Source organism: Musca domestica, unplaced genomic scaffold (assembly GCF_030504385.1).
Source record: "Musca domestica strain aabys unplaced genomic scaffold, Musca_domestica.polishedcontigs.V.1.1 58, whole genome shotgun sequence".
NCBI classification, from domain to species: domain Eukaryota; kingdom Metazoa; phylum Arthropoda; class Insecta; order Diptera; family Muscidae; genus Musca; species Musca domestica.
Genome location: NW_026712360.1, coordinates 1,512,330 through 1,530,069, shown reverse-complemented (window position 1 = coordinate 1,530,069; position 17,740 = coordinate 1,512,330). Strand labels below are relative to the sequence as shown.

General features: G+C 34.4%; 1 protein-coding gene across 10 annotated transcripts in view; it reads right to left on the bottom strand.

Annotated features, from left to right (window-relative positions):
- Window positions 1-17,740, bottom strand: part of LOC101888418 (heterogeneous nuclear ribonucleoprotein L) — a 263,137-nt gene that overhangs the window by 96,221 nt on the left and 149,176 nt on the right. For 2 of the 10 annotated variants that reach the window (XM_059128982.1, XM_059128983.1), the window contains exon 1: window positions 4,014-4,900. The exons of the other annotated variants lie outside the window; for them this stretch is intronic. The gene's annotated coding sequence lies outside the window, so the exon portion shown is untranslated. Of the gene's footprint in view, window positions 1-4,013; window positions 4,901-17,740 lie in introns of those variants that run through there. 10 annotated transcript variants of the gene reach the window in all.

Genomic DNA, 17,740 nt, shown 5'->3' with positions numbered 1-17,740 from the left:
AAAAATACTATACACATATTTGTCGTTCGGTTTGTTGAGTTGCTTTGCCTGAGAAAACCAAGTCAAGGTCTATAGGCCATTTTTAGATTGAGTGCCCCGAGTTGAGAGGAAAAAACCCAACAACAATAATTTGTTAACAACTTGAGCATGGCAGCTAACAGAAACAGCAGAACCAGCAGCCAGGCTGCCATTCTGGCTTGTCTGTTCATGATGGCTGCAGAGATGCAGTTAACCCTGTTTGTTTTGCCCCGATTGTCGTTGTTAAGTGATTATTCACTACGATTTTTTGTTGTTGTTGCTGTTGTTGTCGTTGAGATTTTTTTTTTAGAACATCTACAAAAAAATTGGAAACCTGTTATGCCTTGATTTGGTATTGCATTTTAATGTGTGTGTTTTTCTAGCCAGTCATTAAAGATATATTGGCAGTAATTGGCAGTCAGTCAGTTGGCCAATTTTTCTATTTTGGCAGGCAGTTGTTTGCAATTGGCCATTAATTGCAGGGAACGTCATAGGCAGCCAACGCGTATTAGAAAATGTCGTTAACATTTTATGTGAACAAAAAAGAAAAACAAAGTAGTTAAAAATTATTGGAAAAAAACTATAGTAGCCTCTGTTGCTCAAGAGTTACTTCGAGGTAAAAAAGAAAGGTTCATAATCATGGAACTTGAACCAGGTCTATGGAAACCTTAGAAAATAAAATAAAGCATAGACTGTCAATCCATTAAAAAATATTAAGTGCTTCAATCTAGAGCTAAAAAAGGTCATGATCGGCCGTAGTGGACCTGGGAAAAACTACCAAAAATTATAAGCCTGGATAAAATCTTTAATTGGTGATCATCAGTGATATAATATATCAATAAGAACTGACGAAAACCCTTTCGACAAACCTTATTTTAAATTCTCTGTCGGATTTTCTTAGCGTTCAGCGGTTCTTATTTTTTTTTTCAATTCATATTTTTAGACATTTAATATCCTAAAATGCACGAAGAATATGCAGATCCATACTGCTTCACAAACAAGAATATTTAAAAAATTCGCTATAACAGTCCCCAGGTAGCCCTGGAAGAGTTCTTAAATAAATCTTAAACAAAATCCGCGTTTTTAAACCCCAAATTTCCATTCGGACATTTTCTGACAAAAAAAAATTTTACTACCCCCCGAACAGCTCGAGCTTAATAAACCTGAAATGACCTTTAAAAAGTAATGACAAAGTAAAAATTTAAAGGTTCCCAATATCCCCCAAAAAAACGTTTGACAGTCGAAATCTTGAAATTTTAAATTTCTGGGCTCCGAATGTTCCTCCCTATGCGAACCAAAAGTGTTCCTCTACCGATTCTTGAAATTCCACTTTAAGAAACCCTTAAGCAACTTCATATTACCCTTTAAAGAGGCCTCAAATATCTAATTTAAAGAGCATCAATGTTTGCCAAACTATTTTAGAACTCCACGTTTATGGGTCTCCAAAAGGGATCCAATGTTTCCTTTAAAAAAACAATACCCTTTCCAAGATGTCCTTAAGACCCCCGCTTTAAAATTTATTTTAAAGACCTGAAATATCATATTAATGAGGTTCTCAAGTGTCTTTAGGCTCAAAAACATGGGTCCCCTATAAGTCTGAGAAGCACAGCTTCGAGAAGGTCTTCAATGACCCGCCAAATCCACGTCTAATAAAAAAATCCAAATCCAAATGGCCCTTACAACAAATGACTGCTATAAAGTCTTAAAAATCGATTTTGAGATCCCTGTCCTTATGTTATTTTCTTTTATTTCCTGATTTGTAGGCCTATAACTTCTTTACAAAAATATTGTCAAAAATCCACGTTTGTAGACCTCCTAGTCTTATAGACCTCCTAGTCTTATAGACGAACCGTCATCAAAATCAACAATTATGGGCCACGCTTGAACCTCAGAGAAGCCTATGAAAAAATCCACATTAAGTCTCCAGAATCTCTCTTTAGCGATTTAAAAAAAAAAAACATGTTTAGGGGACTTTACTGACCCTGCGAAAAATCGTAAAAGAGCCATTTTTATATCCCTCCTATGGTTCTCTAGAACGTAATTAACCTCCTCCAAAGACTCTTCAAAAATCCACATTCGAAGGTCTCAAATATTTTTGCCAAAAATTGTTCAAAAAATCTATGATTTTAGGCCTCCAGCAATGGTCTGAAAAGTCTTTGAGAAACCCCACCTTTACTGGCCTCCGGCGATCCTCCAGTCCTGATCCTGAAGTACTTAAAAATTTACGTTTATTAACCTACAATGGTCTTTTAAGGAATATGGAAAAATCTCATGTTAAAATCCCGCCCTATTGGCTTTCAAAAGGTTCAGGTTTGTTGAGCAACATGGCCTGAAGAAGAAGTCATTCAATTTTTAAAAAAAAAAAGTATTTTCAAGATTTTTTAAAAACAGGGTCCAAGTGCATTCAATAATCCCAAAAAAAAAAACAAAAAAAAAAACAAAAAAAAAGATATTCACACAGTTCACGTTTCTAAACCCCTAAGGATTCTGTAAAACCGGTTTAAAATAATTCTCCACAAGCCTTTAAAAATTCATGTTTATGACACTTTAACGGCCCCTCAAGAAATTTGAAAACCTCGCGTTAATAAGCTCCCATGCTATCCTCCCATGGACTTCGAAGAAGCTTTTAAAAATTCATTTTTTTAGTAAAAAAAATCCTTTTCAGTATTTATTGAATAGAACGGGTCTATATGCCTTTTATTATCTAAAAAAAGGTATTCAAGAAGTCCAAGTCTCTACACCACTAAGAACTCTGTGAAACCGGTTAAAAATATCCAAAGTTTCCTTACTTGGACCTGTGAGGACCTATGAAGCTTCCAAACAATTCAGGAGAAAATACGCCAAATGTCCCTTAAAGTGGTCATCGTTTGGCCTGAGAAATATCATAAATTTGTGAGCATGTATTGACCATCTGAGAATTCTTTGAAATCTGCTTTTATGGCTCTCTATTGACCCTCTCCAAACGATTTTTCGTGACAAGGCTCCAAAGCAAATTTTTTGTTTTTTTTTTTTTAGAAAATGTTTTAAATAAAAAAATTGACATTAATCAATTAAAGAGAACATGGCAAGCCCCTATTGGACCGCAAAAAAGAATTTGCAGAAAAATTATGTGTCTATTTTTCCAAAGCTCCTTTAATAGGGTTTAAATGGACTTATACCTCTCTATTGGCCCTATAAAAGACTCGGCGGTAAAATCCATGAAATTTAACCCAGGTGTTTTTTGGTTTTTTGAAGTTTCATAGTAGAATTCTTTATAGAATTAACTTTTCCTAGCCTTCTAGGAATGGCTGAAGTCTATTAGCTATTCTGATAAAGAATCTGATGGTATGGATTTTTTTTTTAATTTGTCTTGTTTCATACAAGTCGTAATTTTCAATGTAAGAGTCGTATGCATAATGCGACAATCATACGCCCCCTTGTGCCTCTCATAAAATAAATTATTATAAATCATACGACCTTTGGACCATTTTTCAACTTTGCATAGCCTTACAGGGCAGGTTGATGATATTACGAAAAAGTCAAAATTATTTTTGCGAAATTGAGATTTAGAGGGGAATAAAATTATTTTATTTTGAAAGGTATTTTGATATTTTCAGAGAAGACAGATCCCCTCGAAATGGGAGAAATGATAAAAATTTGATTGGTATAATATCATCAATATAGAAAATTGGTACCTACAAGGCTAGTACCTTTATTGTGTCGTTAAATATATATCAATGGGTTATAATTAATATTTAATGTACGTGTGTGTGTGTGCAAATGTGTGGGATCTAAAATTTCAGTTTAGCCATAATTTGTAAAAAAAAATAATTTTGATAATAATTTAATATATTTTTTTTCCAGTTATTTAAAAAAACAAAAATGAAGCTAAAGAAAAAAATTTGGAAGTGAGTCTGGCATCTACGATAATGAAGCTTATTTTTGTGTGAGTGTGTGTTTGTTTGTCTGATTTATTTTTGTGGAAAGAAAATGAAATAAATTCAACAAAAACTCACCTCCCTTTGATGCATTTGGGGGCCACAGAACGAAGAGGATGATTTCTGCCACATTTTAAACCACACACACACAGTGACACTTTTTTGGGGCTTAATTGGTAATAAAACCCCAAAGGCTGCATTTTGAAAATGAGCTGACGTCATCATCATCATTATCATCATAATCACAAAGAGTCAGAAGACAACACAACCCACAATGGAGCTAAACCCAAAAACTTAAGACCCCGCAACTCCTTCTTCTACCCCAAAAAACTTATTGAACAGATCTACTTAAAAGAAAACTTATTCCGATTTCTATCTTTACACAAAATAAGTTGGGAGGCTAATTTCACTCACGTCCTCTCTGTTGTTAACAACAACAACTCAACACATTCAACAACCACATACAAAAAAAACGTTTGATATTTTTGTTTTACATTTTTTGTTGTAATTTTTTTTCTTTAGACCAAAAAATTCAAAAACCTTTTGAGATTTTCTTCGATTTTCATTTTTTTATTTAGATTTTCAAGTGGTTTTGCAACTCTTTAAGCCGATCTGTTCAATAACTCTTTAGAAGTGAAAACATGAAGAGAGAGAGGGAGGGAGTCAGTCTCTTCGTTTTCTCTCTTTGGGCGATGGGAGGAAGGAGGAGCTTTGGAATTTGAGTTCCGTAGTTGGTTTAAGGTTCCGTTGCAAAAGTTATGTTGTCCATGTTTCTCTCAGTTGTCTCAAAACTCTCTCTTTTGAAGAGTTAAGTATGGCACTCTCTTGAGTGTGGTTCTCTTAATTCATTGCTGTTTGGGGTTGGGATTCCCTGGATATTCTCGTTCTCCAGTGTTACTGCTCCAGGTAAGTGTTTCGCTGCTGCCATTTCTGCTGTCGCCGCTCTCACCTTTGACCTTTTTACCCTGCACACAGACAAACAAGCGAAATTTATAGTCATTTTTTTGAGATTTATTTACACAGACAGAGAGAGAGAGAGATAATTTGATTTGATTTGTTTATTTTGTTCCTTTTTTTATTTGAATTTTTCTGTTGTAGTTGTTGTTGTAGTAGTTGTTGTTCTTGTTCTGGTTGAGGAGGGGTTAATATTTATTTCTGATCAGTTTATTATTGTTGATGTTGTAGCTGTTGTTGTTGTTGTTTGATGTAATAGTTGGTAATTTGCTGGGTCTTGATGTTGTTGTTGTTGTTGTTCTTGTTTTTTGAATGGCTTGAGAGAGAGAGAATTTTGTTGCTTGTTTTCTGTTGTTGTTGTTTCTTTCTGTTTTTTTTGCTATTATTTCAAATACAAATACTTAGTCAGAGAGAAAGAGAAAGGCATATTTTGTTTGTTGTTGTTTGTTTTCTATTTTGAATCCAAGTTTTTGAATTTTTTGATTTTTGTTTTTAAGACTTATTTATTTCAGGGATTAAATTTCCAAAAAAAGTGCAAAAACAAATTTTTTGTTTTGGGATATTTTAGTGGTTGTTTATTATTATTTTTTTATTAAAAATAATTTCAAAAATTTGTAAGCATTAGTTGCTTTTTTTGGTAGTTTTTTTATTATAATAATTTTTTGTTGTAGTTGTTGATGTGATTTTTTTGATTGATTTTGCTGTTGGCTGTTGTTGTTGCTGTTGTTGGCAGTTTATAAAACGTTTCGGTTTTATTATTTTTTATTATTATTGAAAAACAATACAAAAAAAGTTTTACTCAATCTAAATAAAATGGGGGCGGGGGGCTTGTGAGAGGAGGTCCTATATTTTATATACAACGTAATGGTATTGACATCGTATTACTATATAGTTTTCTTTTTTAATTTTTTTCAAGTTAAGCAATTTTCAAATTTTTTAGAAAGTTAGTTTAATTTAATATTTAATTTTTTATTTGAGTATTAGTAAAATATTGAGATCAATGATTAGGAAAATCTACAGAAAAAAATGTTTTTCTAGTAAAGAAGAGACATAGCAAAAGAACGCAAAAGATAAAGAAAAATAACTGTTAAAGTAGTAATCAAAATAAAATTAGGGTATTAGAGGTATAGACCTGTGTGTGTTGCGGTGTATTGAAGTATAATGTTCTCAAAGGATATTAAAAAAAAATGGAAATTTGTCTGTTTTTAATTTTAAAAAATATATTGAGATAAAATCTCTACCGAATATCCTTATGAAAGCCAGTTTAAAGAATATTTTAGAGGTTCTCGCATAGCTAAATATCTTCAATTAATACTGATTATTTAATAAATCAATCATACGCACCTACGGTAATTAATTAATATCAATCATACGTTCTATAAAAAAATTTTAAAATTTTGAATAAAACTGGGCCGAGGGGCATCAAGAACGCAAATTGTGGAACAAGGACTTCCTTTTTAATGGCAACATTCGGAGAATTCTTTTCAGCCTAGATTCTGCCTAATTTCCCTTTAAGCACCTCGGAAAAGTCCTTATAATTATCATAAATCATACAATCCCACCCCCCAAAGTCTTATGAAGAGGCGAGATGATGCCTCGAATCGCCATATTGTATTCTGGAAAAATGGAAGAACCTTGTAGAGATAAAACGTGAAATTCTGAAGGGCCTCTTGGAGAACTATCGAAATTTTGTAAACCTGGATTTTTTCAAAATTTTTTTGTGGGGAAATATGGGAGGTCGGATTCTAGAGTTTTTTCATAGGATTGGATGGAGACTTTGAAGACTTTTTGAAGGATTATTGGAGATCTACAGACGAGGATGTTTCCAGAAAATTTGGATAGGCGACATAGGTTCTTAAATGTTAATTTTTTTAGAGACATTAAAAGGTCCTTCGTAGTGGATTTTTAAAGACCTTTTCGAAGGACATTTAAGGTCTTTAAGGCTGCATTTTAAAATAACTTTAGGGGTGGGGGTGTCAATTTGAACGTCATTAAATATTTTTTAACGACTTCTTAGGATTGCATGGAGACTTTGAAGACTTTTTGAAGGATTATTTGAGTCTTCTGACGAGGCTTTTTCCAGAAATTTTTGGATAGGCAACATAGGTCCTTAAATGTGAATTTTTACGAGACATTAAAAGGACCTTCGTAGTGGATTTTTTAAGCCTGGATTTTTAAAGAACTTTAGGGGTGGGGGTGTTCTTAGACGGCCACTGGAGGTCCAAAATATTTGAATTTGAAAAAAAAGCCATTCCAGGTCATTAAACCTGTTTTTATACCCTCCACCATACTATGGAGGGTATATTAACTTTGTCATTCCGTTTGTAACTCCTCGAAATACTCATATCAGACCCAACAAAGTATATATATTCTTGATCAGCGTAAAATTCTAAGTCGATTTAGCGATGTCCGTCTGTCTGTCCGTCTGTCTGTCTGTCTGTCCGTCTGTCTGTCTGTTGTAATCACTCTATCTTTCGAATGAATTGAGATAGGTGGCTGACATTTTGCACACATGTTTATTTTTCCAGTAGGCAGGTTAAGTTCGTAAATGGGCCATGTAGGTCCACGTTTTCATATAGCGCCCATATAACGGTACCTCCATATATTCGGTATTTTGATGATTTTAGCGACATTATTCACGGGAATTGTTTCAAATTTGGTATTTGAAGTTCAAAATGGATACTACACCCTAAGACGGAAAATTATCCGTGCAGGTCTACGTCTTCGTATAGCCCCCATATAACGGTACCTCCCGATATTCGGTATTTTGATGATTTTAGCGACATTATTCACCGGAATTGTTTCAAATTTGGTATTTGAAGTTCAAAATGGATACTACACCCTAAGACAGAAAATTGTCTGTGCAGGTCCACGTCTTCATATAGCCCCCATATAACGGTACCTCCCTATATTCGGTATTTTGATGATTTTAGCGACATTATTCACCGGAATTGTTTTAAAATTGGTATTTGAAGTTCGTTATGGGAACTACAGTCTGTGACAGAAAATTGTCTGTGCGGGTCCAGGTCTTCGTATAGCCCCCATATAACGGTACCTCCCTATATTCGGTATTTTGATGATTTTAGCTACATTATTCACCGTTTATTTCAAGTTTCGAATTTGAATATGGTAATGGCTTATGACAAACAATGACTATGTACGTCCACGTCGTATAGACCCCAAAATAACGGCTATATTCGGTATTTTTAAAATTTTAACAGAATTTTTTAAGGATTTTATTTTTTGAAAATTTTCAAATTCGTTGCAAATGGTGGAGGGTATTAAAAGTTCGGCACGGCCGAACTTACTGCTTTTTAACTTGTTTTTTTTTTTTTGACGTACTTTGGATGTCTTCAAATTTGAAATTTTAAGGACTTCTTGGATGGAATTGAAAGTGAATAATTGTTTGAGAGAACATTTGAGACCATAAACCGGAATTTATATACAGGCCTTAAAACTCTGATTGGTATGCGCTTCTTGGAGGTATGTTGAAAGGTCTGAATTTTAAAGAATTTCTTGGGAGGACATCGAATGCCTGTCAAAGTGTTCTGGAAGTAATATCGCAGGTCAGTAATATGGTATTTTTGAGGGGTGATTAAATGCCTTCGAAACCGGATTTTGAAAGTCTCCTTAGAGAGACATTTAGGTATCCTTGGAGGAACATGCGAGTCCGACAAACCCTGATTTTGTAAAGGCTTTTCGGAGGGAGGGAGGGAGGGAGATAGTAATATCGCAGGCCAGTAATATGGTCTTTTTGGGGGAGATTAAATGCCTTCGAAACCGGATTTTGAAAGTCTTCTTAGAGAGACATTTACGTATCGACTCCGACAAACCCTAATTTTTCAAAGGCTTTTCGGAGGGAGGTATTCTATACCTACAAACTTGAATATTGCTGAATTTGGTAGATATATAATAAGAATATTGAATATTTGGAGGTATATAAGAGGCTAATAAACTTAGCAAGTTAACGTGGAAGTAGGCGATCTGCAAGTGTGGATTAGTTTTTAGATTTTTAAAGAATTTTATTTTTTTTTTTTTTGTGACAGATATTGAAAGTCTGTATATTTGCATTTTAAGAACGTATTGGAAGGACATCATCGATATAAAAATCTGGACTTGTATACTTGCAAGTATTTCAATAGACCATTGAAAACCTATTAGCCTGGATTGATAGACTTTTTCGAGAACCATTTAAAATTTGAAAACATTACGAAATGTTCAAGCCATTAGGGGTATATAAAGATGGCTTGTGCTAAGACAGCATGGCGAACATTAAAGACATATTATCGTAGGCTATTGTGGAATAGCAGAGTTTATAGCAGAATTTATAGCAATAAAAACACATATATTCAGGTCCTATGGACCTATTTTTTAAGAAATCAAGATTATGTTTCCAAAATTAATGAATACCTGGAATACCCCGATTCTCCATAAATCGACTATCGACTAAAATATTTTACAAAAATCCGCAAAATAACCAAATTTTACAGGGCTTTCGGAAGACTTTACATCTGTACTAACCCCAAAACAATATCTTTCTGTGCATTTTCCCTTTCAAAATCTACAAAACTCAAATTTCTTGTGCAAAATTAAAAAAATTATATAAAATTAGTAAAGCAGTATATCTTTTTGAACATCCAAATATTGTGTATTCAAATCCTGATCTTTTCTGATTTTCCGATTTTCAGGAAATTGTGTACTTGTTTACCAAAAGCCGCTTGATTTTAGGGAGCCTTGTTCTGATATTCTGTTGTCTGGAGAGTAGTTGTTTTTGTGATTATGATGATGATGTTGTTGTTGTTCTTGTTGTTGCTGTTTTTATTTTTCAAAAGGCAGTATTTGAGGTTATGTTAATTTCAGTTTTTTTTTTAATTTGGTACCATTTTCTTGGCCCCTTTGCTGTTGCTGTGGTTGGTGGTGGTGGGTGGTGATGTTAGTGGCTGTTACTGGATCATATTTTTGTAGGCAGTAGTTTATTGTTATTATGTTAACAATTTTATTTGGTATTTGTTGTCATATATTTTGTTGTTATATATTTTTGCTTGTTTTGTTTTGCATATAAATATCAGTTGTTTATTCCACAGTGTATTTTTTTAATAAATATGTATATGTACATTACGCATTTTTGTTATTAATTTTTTTGTGATTTAATTCTTTAATGTGATATGCATAAATAAATTTTTGCGGGTGATAAAAACAACATTACAGACATACATTTACATATACATACACGAAACACATATGTAGATACAAACACATAGAGATGTTGATGGCATGCATAGAATTATAATTACAGCATTAAGAGGCAGCAGCAGCAGCAGCAACAATAATTTATTTATTAATCAAAATCTAATAACGAAATATTAACACGCACGCAAGCCACGCACACACACACACGCTGAGAGAAAGAAAGAGAGCGGGTGGGAAGGAGAGGGGGTGTAATAGAGGGACAGGATTACGTTTTAACGAGATTGTTCGTTGAGGGTGTAAGCAAAAAAAAAAAAAAACAAAGGCAAAGGCAAAGAACATAAATAAATGAGCGGCAATATCGCACACGCACGATTTTACATCAAAACACGCACCCATATTTTATAAGGGTATAATTGTTTGGGTGTCTGTCTGCTTGCCTGGCGGTCTATGGCTATGTCGTTGGTATTTCGTGGAAAATATGCGTTGAAGGGGGGAGGGTGGAGGTGTAGAACGAACACACGCAACGTAAATTCTATATGATTTGTATTTTTTTTTTTTTTCGAAGTATTAGGAACATTTAATTGAAAAAGTAAATATTAAAGTGAATGTGAGACACGTGGAGAAAGTATCGAAAAATAAGTAAAAAAAAAAAATATCGAAAAAATAAAGAAAGGTATCGAAAAATTAAAAAAAAAAAAACTTAAAAAGTATCAGACGGTTTTGCCGCCAGATGTATACCCTCAGCCAATGTTCGATTATTTGAAAATATTTTGACTTTTGTTCTGATTATTCAAAATGTTGGCCCTCTATGGAGTAGGCTCCGAAGGAATAGGCCAATATTGTCTATTTCATATCGGATCTAAATAAATATGATATAAATATTGGGACGTGCCAGTTTTGGGCTATATCGACTACTTCCTTTACTTCATATGAGATATGTGAAAATTTTAAGAAAATTTTAAAATATGCGTGAGTTAGCAGATATTGTCGACCGAAATAATCTCTCTTAATACTTGATCTGATGCAGAAAAAAACATTGGCATGGGCAAAATTACAAGAAAATCGAACATTTACATGAAATTTTATGCCGAATTATAAATTCCATGTTCATGTCAGGTTTCCGGTTGACAGAAATATTGAGATATATCAAGTTGTAGAGAATCGCTGAAATTGTGTCCCTTCGTGGGTGAGTTACCAGAAGGAATGGACCAATTTATTCCATCTTCACAGCAGATCTTGTTTTATCGAAAATATTGAGATGTAGGAAATCTGAAGAGAACCGGATGCTTATTTCCGATTTTATTATCATTTTGGTTATTTAAAATTTTGACAATTTGTGGGAGAGGTATCAGAAGGAATGGACCGATCTCTACCATCTTTATAACAGATCTTGTGTTGATGGAAATATTAAGATGTGCCAAGTCTGGATGGAATCGGATGTTAATTTCGCGTTTTATGAGTTTCGTGGAAATTCAAAATTTTGACCCTTTGTGGGGGAGGTACCAGAAGGAATGGACCAATATATCCCATCTTTACACCAGACTTGGGTTATTAAAAATATTGAGATGTGGAAAATTTGAAGAGATCCGGGTACTTATTTCAGATTTTATGATCATTTTGGTTATTCAAAACTTTGGCACTTTGTGGGGGGAGGTACCAGAAGGAATGGTCCGATCTCTACCATCTTTATAACAGATCTTGTGTTTATGGAAATATTAAGATGTGCCAAGTCTGTAAGGAATCGGAGGTTAATTTCGCGTTTTATGAGTCATTCAAAATTTTGACTCTTTGTGGGGGAGGTACCAGAAGGAGTAGACCGATCTATACCACCTTCACAGCAGATCGTGTGTTATCGAATATATTGAGATGTTGGAAATCTGAAGAGAACGGGATGCCTATTTCAGATTTTATGATCATTTTGGTTATTCAAAACTTTGACCCTTTGTGGGGGACCTGCCAGAAGGAATGGTCCGATCTCTAACATATTTATGACAGAACTTGTGTTAATAGAAATATTGAAATGTGCCAAGTCTGTAAGGAATCGGAGGTTAATTTCGCGTTTTATGAGTTTCGTGGAAATTCAAATTTTTGTCCATTTGTGGGGGAGGTACCAGCAGGAGTAGACCGATCTATACCATCTTCACAGCACATCTTGTGTTATCAAAAATATTGAGATGTGGGAAATCTGAAGAGAACAGGATGCTTATTTTGGATTTTATGATCGTTTTGGATATTTAAAAGTTTGACCCTTTGTGGGAGAGGTACCAGAAGGAATGGTCCGATCTCTATCATCTCTATAACAAAACTCGTGTTGATAAAAATATTGAGATGTGCCAAGTTTGAATGGAATCGGATGTTAATTTTTTGGATATTTATAAGCTTCATGGATATTCAAAATGTTGACCCTTTGTGCGGGAGGTACTAGAAGGAGTGCACCCATACATTCCATCTTCACAACAGACCTGGTGTTAGTAAAAATAATGGGATGTGTGAAACATGAAGAGAAAAGGAGACTTACTTCGGTTTTTATAGTCGTTTCGGTTATTTAAAACTTTTAACCCTTTGTGGCGGAGGGACCAGAAGGACCGGACCGACATACTCCATTTTCAAACCAGTCCTTGGGTTCATAAAAATATTTTGATGATTGAAATTTGAATGCAAGCGAACTTTTACATCACATTTTAGAGGAGTTAGAATTATTCAAAATGTTGACCCTTTGTGTGGGAGGTACTTGATGGAGTGGACCGACATTGTCCATTTTCACACATGACCTGGCACTGATGCAAATATTAGGATTTGCAAAGCTGGAGCAAAATCGGAATATCCTTTCTCCTTCTGTGCAGAAAAATATTTTTTGAAAATTCCGATATTTTGTGGGTTAGGTACCAAAAGGAGTGGACCGATATTGTCCATCTCCGCACTCAATCTAAGTTTGATAATAATATTACGATGTACTTAGTTTGGACCAAATCGGATAGTCCCTGCGAGAGTTATCGTGCGCACCAGCCAGACAGACAGGCAGGCAGATAGACAGACGGATGGATGGACGGACATCGCTAGATCGACTCCAAATGTCCTGAAAAGGATTTGGTCCAAAAAGACCTAGATTCTAAAACTGTTATTTCGTTTTGGTCGTATCAAATGATATATACCCTCCTCTTTAGCCATATTTCTGAGGATATAAACATATCAAAAAAAAAAAAATAAATAAATAAATAAATAAAGGAAGGGCATCGGAAAAATAAAAAAGAAGAAGAAAGAGAATTTTTCATAAAAAAATTTGGATGGTATTGAGAACTCCTTATGGGAAGGGCATCGGAAAAATAAAAAAGAAGAAGAAAAAGAATTTTTCATAAAAAATTTGGATGGTAATGTGAACTCCTTATGGTCCTTGAAAAAATATCCTTAAAAAATCAGCAAAGGCTTTGATAACATTGTTAAAAAAAAATTAAAAAAAATTGTTTTAAATTTAGAATGACATTTTCGAAAACTCAGTAGCGAGCGTATACTTGCTGACACCACGTATACGCCCCCATGTTGCTTAGATTTCTTTTATAATTATTTCAATATTTTATGGGCCTTTGTTTCCAGGCTTTTTTGCCTCGTTGTCTAATAACTGTTACGCCTCCCAACTCTCGGAACATTTACCCCACAACAAAATAAACAAATTGCAATTGCAATCGGGGCCAACCTATAGGCCACACATATACAACTTGTATGTCAGAGACTTCACAAAACCAGCAACCTCAATTTCACATAACAACCCCACTAACTGACAAACAACCCACCAAACAATCGTCATTTATTTCCTAACTCTTCTTCTATAAATAACCAACCACTCCTTTCGTGGAGAGGGGAAACGGAGGAGGGAATCGTTTGTTTTCCACAATCCAAACAAACAAATTAAACTATTTTTTATGTCCTTGAGGTTGACATCAAAATGTGACTGCCCCCTCACATATGTCCTCCTCCTCTTCGTCTAGGGCTAAATTAAAACGCCAAAAGAAATGAAAAAGGAATACATAGAAGGCAGAAGGCACAACAGAGCCAGCAACGCAATTTCACAAAAAGACGACAATCAGAGAACAGAAATCGAGTCGAAGTCGGTGCTGTGCTTTGCTAGGCTAGCGTGACAAATATCCATTAAAAATCGTTCCGTAAAAGACAAGAATGTTTTCTTCATTTGACGGAGACAATATTGCAAGGCAAACAAGATATTTTGAAGAAATGAAAAAAAAGATGAAGAACAAAGTATTCAAAAGTTGAAAACAAAAAATCGATATAAATCAAAATATGGAGAGAGAGAGAGAGAGAGAGAGAGAAATAAAAAATGGGAGGAGCGAGAACTTTATTATTTTCTTACACAAATTTCTATAAAGTTTTGCCAAGAACCTTCATCGGATCCGATATTTGTTATTTCTAACGAATTCCTAGAGCCAGAAAAGTAAATGTTTTGAAATCTAAAGTTGACCTGTATTTTTTAAAGACAAATTTTCCTCAATTACCTCTTATCCTTTCCATTTCCACATTGAAATTTTAAGGGTCGTGGCCGTTTCTTAGAATCCTAAACTGGAATGTTTTGATAACATCTTTAGAAGATCTATATTTTTAAAAGACCCTTTTTCCCAGGACCTCCATTATCCTTTTTCTTCTTTTAATTTCCACATTAAAATTTAAAATCTTCAACACATTTCATTATTCCCCCATTTCTATGGCAGCTGAACTGAGCTGAGCTATTCGAATTAATTTCATTTCATTTAAGTTTTGCCCGGCTTTGTCTAGCATTTTTGTTTGCAATCTCAGAGGATATTAAAAAGAAAATATTCATTTAATTTTGCCTTTATTCTTCTCTGTCTACCAAGAGAGGGAAACCTGGGCAAAATGTCCTTAACTCTACCTCCTTGTTGTTGCTGTGTTGTTGTGGATGTTGTGTTACCATAAACTCTAATACAAATCTGCATAATATTGCCAAGATACAAGAATCTTTTTTAAAATACCCACTTCCATTGTCCTTTCAGTTTTTGTATCCTTGGATTTGGTTTTAGTTCTCTTTTTTTTTCATTTTTGTTTTCTTTTTTCAAATCTTGTGTTTTTATGTATTTACGTCGTACATAACTATTTCACAAGATAATCTCTATAAATATAATCATTTGGATTTATAGCAAAATATCCTTTTGAATAACACTAACCTAATGGTAGCCAATGGCAGGCAGGCAGGCAGACAGCACACGCCTTTGGTTTTTGTTTTTCTAGTCAAGGCCTTGGGAGAAAATATTAAAAAGGAGAGAGGATGCAAGAAATAAAATGTGGTCAAAGGAGAAAGAGAGAGAGTGAGAGGGGGGGAAGTTGCTGGAGTTGCTGAAGTGAAATAGATTTGTGGGAAAGCCATATTCAAATTTGTTGCCAAAATATTATTTGCCTTGGGTAAGGGGCGTATGCGTATTGACAACACGTATACGCCGAGTGTACTAAAGAAATATTTTAAAGAGGGGAATTTTGGTCATATTAGTCTGATAGACGAACCTATATTTCTGAGGGGTTTACTAGAGGACTTCCAGAGCTATAAAAATGGATTTTAATGGATTTTTAGGCACTATCCCAGCAGACTTTTCCAAGAACAGTTTCCAAGGATCCTCAGGGCAATATAATTAAATGTGGTCAAAGGAGAAAGAGAGAGTATCAAAGCAGTTGCTGAAGTGAAATAGATTTGTAGGATTGTCAGAAACTTTTTGCCAAAATATTAGTTGCCTTAGAGAGGGGCAACGTATACGCCGAATATGCCAAGGATATATTTGAAAGGGGAAATTTAGGGAATATGAGTCTGATATATAAATCAAGGTTTCTAAAGGGGTTTCTATAGCTACAAAAATGGATTTTGAAGGAATTTTTGAGGACTATCCAAGCAGACTATTACAGGCCCAATTTCCAAGAATTCTCTGGGCAGTAATATAATTTGTTCGAGGGGAGGGAGAAAGGAAGTATCGAAAAAGTTACTGAAGTGGAATAGATTTGTGGGAAAGTCATATTCAAATTTTGTTGCCAAAAAATTAGTTGCCTTGGGCAGGGGGCGTATACGTATTGACAACACTTATACGCCGAATATGCCAAAGAAATATTTGAAGGGGAAATTTAGGGCATACGAGTCTGATATATAAACCAATATTTCTAAGGGGGTTTCTATAGGACTTTCAGAGGCACAAAATGGATTATTAAGGACTATCCAACAGACTTTCCCAGGCCGAATTTCCAAGAACTCTCAAGGCCGAAATGCTATAAATTTTTCTATTTTCTTTTAATTTTTTATTTTCTTAAGGAGTGTTGGGCTAGTAATCGTAGCCAATTTTCCAAGTATTGTGGGAAAGCCATATTAAAATTTGGCGGAAAAAATATTAGTTGCCTTGGGCAGGATGCGTATACGTATTGACAGCATGTATACGCCGAGAGTACTGAATAAAATTTTTAAAGGAGATATTTTAAGGAAGATATTTCTAAGGGTTTTTCTACAGGATTTTCAGAGCTACAAAAATGAATTTTAAGAGATTTTTTAAGGACTATCCAAGCGGACTTTTCGTATACCAGTTTCCAAGGATTCTCAGGGCAGTAATGGATTATTTTTTCTGTTTTCTTTTCATTTTCTTATTTTCTTAAGGAGTGTTGGGGTAGTAATCGTATACAAGTTTCCAAGGATTGTGGGAAAGCCATATTCAAAATTTGTTGCAAAATATATTAGTTGCCTTGGGCAGGATGCGTATACGTATTGGCAGCACGTATACGCCGAGAGTACTGAATAAAATTTTTAAAGGAGATATTTTAAGGGAGATATTTCTCTAAGTGTTTTTCTACAGGGCTTTCAGAGCTACAAAAATGAATTTTAAGATATTTTTTAAGGACTATCCAAGCTGACTTTCCCCACGACCAGTTTCCAAGGATTCTCAGGCCAGCAACGGTATAATTTTTCTGTTTTCTTTTCATTTTCTTATTTTTTAAGGAGTGTTGGGGTAGTAATCGTAGGCAATTTTCCAAGGATTGTGGGAAAGCCATATTAAAATTAAAAAAAAAAAAAATGAAAAATTTGCCTTGGGCAGGAGGCGTATACGTATTGACAGCACGCATACGCCGAGAGTACTGAAGACAATTTTTAAAGGAGTTATTTTGGCTCATGTGAGACCAAGAGATAAACCGATGTTCTTAAGAGGTTTTTCTACAGGACTTTCAGAGCTACAAAAATGGATTTATAGGGATTTTTTTAAGGACTATCCTAGGAGACTTTCCCAATACGTTTCCAAGGAACCTCAGGGCAGAAATATTCCATATATTTCTCTTCTGTTTTCATTTCTATTGTTTTGTTTCTCTTAAGGACTATTGGGGTAGTAATCGTAGAATTTCCATGGACCCCTTTCCAAGAATTCTCTGGTATATATTTGTTGTTTTCTTTTCCTTCCTATATTTTATTTTCCTAAGGACTATTGGGGTTGTGATCGTATACTTCCCAAAACCAGTTTCCAAGGATTCTTGGGGCAGTAATAACATATATTTTTTTTCCTTTCCTTCCTATTTTTGATTTTCCTATGGACTATCTACTATATCGTAGAAAAATTTCCAAGGATTCTCTGAGCAGTTATGCCATATATATTTGTTATTTTTTTTTAATTTTCTTCTCC